The following is a 5,032-nucleotide window of genomic DNA, read 5'->3' on the forward strand; positions in this document are numbered from 1 at the left end:
CTAGGTGGGGTCGGCCGACCCTAGGGTTCGGCCGGCCCCCCTGTGGGCCCACTAGCTGACGGCCAGGACCCAGGGGCTCCCTAACAGCTATAAGTTTTGAAATTTTGGATGCCCGGCCAATCTTTGCTTTGAAAGATGTTCAAAATTATTTTTCAAAGGATTTTCATGCTCGAAAATATTTTTTTGGATTTTTATGAAAGGAAGAAAAAGTGCTAGAAAAGTTTCTAGAATGCATGAGTGTTTTGAAAATTCAAATATGCAGTGGGAAAAAATCAAAAAAGTCGAGAAAAGTAAAATGATGGAAAGTAAATATGAGATACGTACCGATTTACCTTCGGCAAGGGCTCGTCGTTTTGAGTCTGACGAGCGGGACCTTTCTCCTGCTGTGTTTACCACTGGTCGGCTCGTCGTGGAGAATTGGACGAAGACGAGCTTGCGACCTTACGCCAAACCTTCTTTGCATGTCATCTTTTTGATCGTGTGGACGTAGGTTCTTCTGACTGAGGTTCTGGTGCACCCCAGAGTGGACTTCTGTCGTGAGCCTGCTTGATCACGAACCTCTGCTCCTTCCTGTGGAGGAATTTAAAGAATATATTGTCAACCCCGATGCGGAACTAGACATCACACTGTTCAGAAATGGTCGTCCGAGGATAAGGTCTAGTTCCAAATCTCCATCCATGTTGAGGACGACAAAGTCGGCTAGGACGAACCAATTCCGGATTCGTACGTAGATGTTTTCGACTATCCCTTCGGGATGTCGGATTGTGGAATCTGCAAGTTGTACGAACATATGGGTCTGGGAAAGAGCAGGATACTGCAATTGCTCAAAGATTACCGTGGGCATGATGTTTATGCTAGACCCAAGGTCGCAGAGGGTCCGTTCATAGGATTGATCGAAGATGGAACAACTGATCATGGGCACCCCCGGATCTCCATAAAGTTTCGCTGTCAGGCCGCCCCACGCATTCATCCTTGGGTGAGTGGTTTGTCCTGCATGGTTAGTGCAGGGAATCTGCCAGGAAGGTTGCCCCACCCGGTAGACACCATATTTGCAGTTTCAACGGGAGATTCGGGTTGCCCCGAGATCTTCCTGTTCTCAGAGACAGGAACAGTAGCAGTGATTTGAGGAAATTGAGTTTCTATCATTTTGTTGAAACTTAATTGATTTTTATGAGCAGAAGAAATAGTTTCAACTTTAGCATGTACGCTTTCCAAAATTTTATCATTGGCAGCAAGCTTTCTGTTTAACGATTCATTGATTTTATCTTGGCCAAAGACTAAATCTCTCAAGGAGGGTTGGTTTGAATTGATATTCGAATTAAAATTTGAGTTAAAATTGTTACCTCCCCCTTGGAATGGTGGGCGTGCTTGACCCCACCCCTGGCCTCCTTGTGGACGGAACCCGGTGTTGTTGTTGTTGATGTAGGATGCATCTTCTCGGGTCTCGGGGTAGTCATTCCCCGAGTGTCCACCGTCACCACAAACCTCGCACGTAAAGTACAAGTTCATGGCATGGACGGGAATAGGCACCTGTGGCCGGTTCCCTTCATCAAGCTTCTTCATTAGGAGATCCAGTTTGGCGCCGAGCATATCCGTCTCCTTGACGGTATGCATTCCGCCCTTTGTTCTGGGCTGGGAACGCTCCTTGTTCCAGCCCTGGTTGGAGACCATCTTCTCAATTAAGGCCGTAGCCTTGGCAATTGTGAGGTCGAGATAGGCTCCTCCAGTAGCAGCTTCAAGGTGGGCTCTGGATGTGGTTGTTAGCCCATTGTAGAAGCTTTGGAGCATGAGCCACTCATCCATCCCATGATGAGGATAGGCGAGTATGTATTCCTATAGTCTCTCCCAAGCTTTTGGGATGGATTCCATCCCTGTCTGCTGGAAATTTGAAATTCTTCCACGTAGGGCATTGGTTTTGCCCAACGGGAAGAACTTGGCGAGGAACACCGTGGAACATTTGTCTCACATGCTGATGGCTTCCTTGTTCTGATAAAACCACTATTTTTCTTTCCCTAGGAGGGAGAAAGGAAACAGGCGGAGCCTAATGGCGTCAGCTGTAATGCCCCGTATGGTTACGATCTTGCATAACTCCAGAAAGTTCTGGAGATGGGCGTTGGCGTCCTCATTTGGCTTGCCACAGAATGGGCTAGCCTGCACCATGTTAATGAGGCTGGACTTCAGCTCAATGTTCACATCCCCAACATCAACGTTGGGTATAGTTGCCACATTGGCAGCTGAGGGGACGGAGAAGTCACGGAGAGTCTTCTCAGCCATGAGTTCAGTGATTGAGGGTGCTTGGGAAAGCTGGCTCACTTGTCGACTGCGAGATCGGAGGAGGGACGATGCAAGGTCAGACCCTTCTCACGAGCTTCTCAGGATTTTCAACAAAATTTGTCGGCAAGGAAACCAGACATACACTACCCTGTTTTCATCCAATCAGGAGAAAACAAAAAGATAATCACTTATATTGCCATGTTTATGTACTTTAGTAAATAACTTTACACCTAGTGTCATCCCCGGCAACGGCGCCAGAAATGCTTGTTGGCATTTCTTAGCGTCGCCACTAGGAGTGGTTAGTTCCTAGAAATGGCGCCTCAAAGATGCCGTGTGGTATGTTTTAACGTTTACAGAAGGATTCGCAAGCGCACGGATATACCGTTGCAGCATGTCACCCGGAAGTATTCAAGGTATCGTTATTTATATTTTCGTAAGGGATGGCTAGGTTGTGTAAAGTGTATTTACTTAGTTGCATAACCATGACACGTATGAAGTAAGATGAAGACCACTGACTATACAGGGGTAAGTAACATATAAAGGATAATCAGGGGTAAAGTGACACACACAGAACAGACAACTCTCATGAATAAAGAATAGACAAGCAATCCTAAGGTTAGTGGGAGCATAGGCAAAGATTCCTAGTATACTATTCATGTAAGCAGATAAGTACGTTAGTCACATTGCTTAGAGCTGCAGGTGCCAGGAAATTAGGGAAATTGGGGAGAATGACCCACACTGGAGAACATCCAGTCCCGTTTCATCTTTACATGAACTCCTACACCGTACCCGAACGTCGGGGAGTATGCAAACCGAGAAGCAGCTTCCCAGTGGACCGACAGGGCTGTCACCACCTACGGTCTACCCCAGTCACACCATGGAGCACCGTCATATCCGAAGGATCTCGCATACCTGGGCACCATGCCCGCATATGAAGTCACTGCCCTAGCACCCCCGAGTCCCCCACCCTTCGGATGGACAGGTAAGATGCTAAGGCAAGCCTGAAAGCACAACGAACCGATATCCTTAACCAGATCATCTAGTCTAAGCAAGCAACTAGTATAACTTGAATAAGCACTGATCAAGGCTAAGCAAGCTACGAACATAGCAAGATAACCTAGAATGAACTCAATATGAATAGCATAAGGAAAGTCGGAATACAAAGCCATACCAGAGGCCGAGGATTGCTCGCCGACCCCGAGGACGACTGGATTTGCTAAGGAGATGAAGTACTAGGCTAGCTCCACTACCCTAAGGAGTACAAGTCACAAGAGAGTGTAGAGAGAGAGAGGCCTTCAAATGGTGTGTGAGAGAGAGTGGTGGGAGGCCCCTTTTATAGTGCTTGAGGTCGGTTCCCGCCAAATCTATACATGGAAACATGCCTAACCGACCTCTAGAGGATAAGATCAAGCTTCCCGCCAAAACTCAGCTTCATTCGCTGATAGGTGGGGTCGGCTGACCCTCCCTTGGCTCCATTTGCCACCGACCTTCTCTGGTACACTGCCTGGTGGGTCCTGATGTCAGATGGTCGGTGCCGGGGCTTGGTTGGTCAGTTTGGTCTGGTTTGTGCGCCTCCTTTGCTCATGTTACATAGGACACGATCGTCTGTGACTTCTGTTTGCATATTCGTCGTATTTTCGTCTTATTCCGGACTTGTGCTCCTGAAAACATAAATCTTCGAAAACAACTGTGGAGCTAGGTTAGTGATACAAATATGCGAGTAAGAGGTATAGTTTTCCTTCTTTTATGAGTATAGTTGGCGGTCATATTTCGCAATTAACAACCTTCAACAGTGCATCATGTAGGAACAGAATGTCACGGGAATCTCCCCCACACTTGTTTCCGACCTGCTTATAAAATCATGCACAAAGACAAAGGGAAACATAAAATCCAAATAAGGCTTTACCGGCAAAAACACCGATAAGCATGACAATTTATTATTCAAACAAATTAACTATGGTACATCACACAAACCGAATTAAACCTAATCAATGGCTAACTAAGACTAACTGGCGCCCAACTAAACTAAGATAACTATGGGTAATCATCGGATAATTCCTCATCGTTTAGATTACCCAAACTCCCAAGAGCTCCAGCTAGGAAATCTATCCTAGTCTCGAGGTTCTCAACGAAGAAGCTAAGAGAGTCATGCAGTGCCTTGATGTCTCCCTTCTGCTATTCCATAGAAGCACTCATTCCTTTACTTTTAAGTTGTACCTCCATCAATTGGATCAGCAACTTCTCTTCTTTAGATGCTCCTGGTGGAAAATCAGGGCATCTGTCATCCTGCCTGGCCGTGGCTGGACGGTCCTCCATCCTTGCTGGCGGCCGGATTCCTGAAATCTTGAGGCGAGGCTGCTACGGCGGTTCATCTGGAGATATCTTCTCCCTTCTGTACTCATGGGAGATGACGTCTCCATCCTTACTTAGCAAAGAGTGGACATACTTCTCTCCTGGCTTTAGTCGAGGGTCCGGCGCATTTTCATCTTGGAAAAGATGAACAACGATCATCTCAATTGTCTTCTTGGCCTTTCTTTCTGATCTTTCTTCCAGTGGATCCTCCATGATGAATGTCCTCCTAGGTGAGGGAGATTACCATGAGAAGCCTGGGGCCAAGCGACCATGGGCGGTGGTCGGCCGACTGGTCTCTGGTGCTCCTCGGCTCTTTGCTTCTCGAGGTGTTCCATGGCAATGCCCTAGGTACGATGGTCACTGAGCGAACCTCTTCCTTGAGCACCTCAGCAAAATACTCCTCCAT

At 47.1% G+C, this 5,032-nt stretch overlaps 1 non-coding gene across 1 annotated transcript; it reads left to right on the forward strand.

Moving 5' to 3' along the window:
- Nucleotides 1–1,801: 1,801 nt before the first annotated feature.
- LOC120671663 lies at nt 1,802–1,908 on the forward strand. The gene has a single exon (XR_005673763.1). It is a non-coding gene; the product is annotated as a small nucleolar RNA R71 (small nucleolar RNA).
- Nucleotides 1,909–5,032: the final 3,124 nt, after the last annotated feature.

The sequence above is a fragment of the Panicum virgatum genome, chromosome 4N (genome assembly GCF_016808335.1).
Source record: "Panicum virgatum strain AP13 chromosome 4N, P.virgatum_v5, whole genome shotgun sequence".
NCBI lineage: Eukaryota > Viridiplantae > Streptophyta > Magnoliopsida > Poales > Poaceae > Panicum > Panicum virgatum.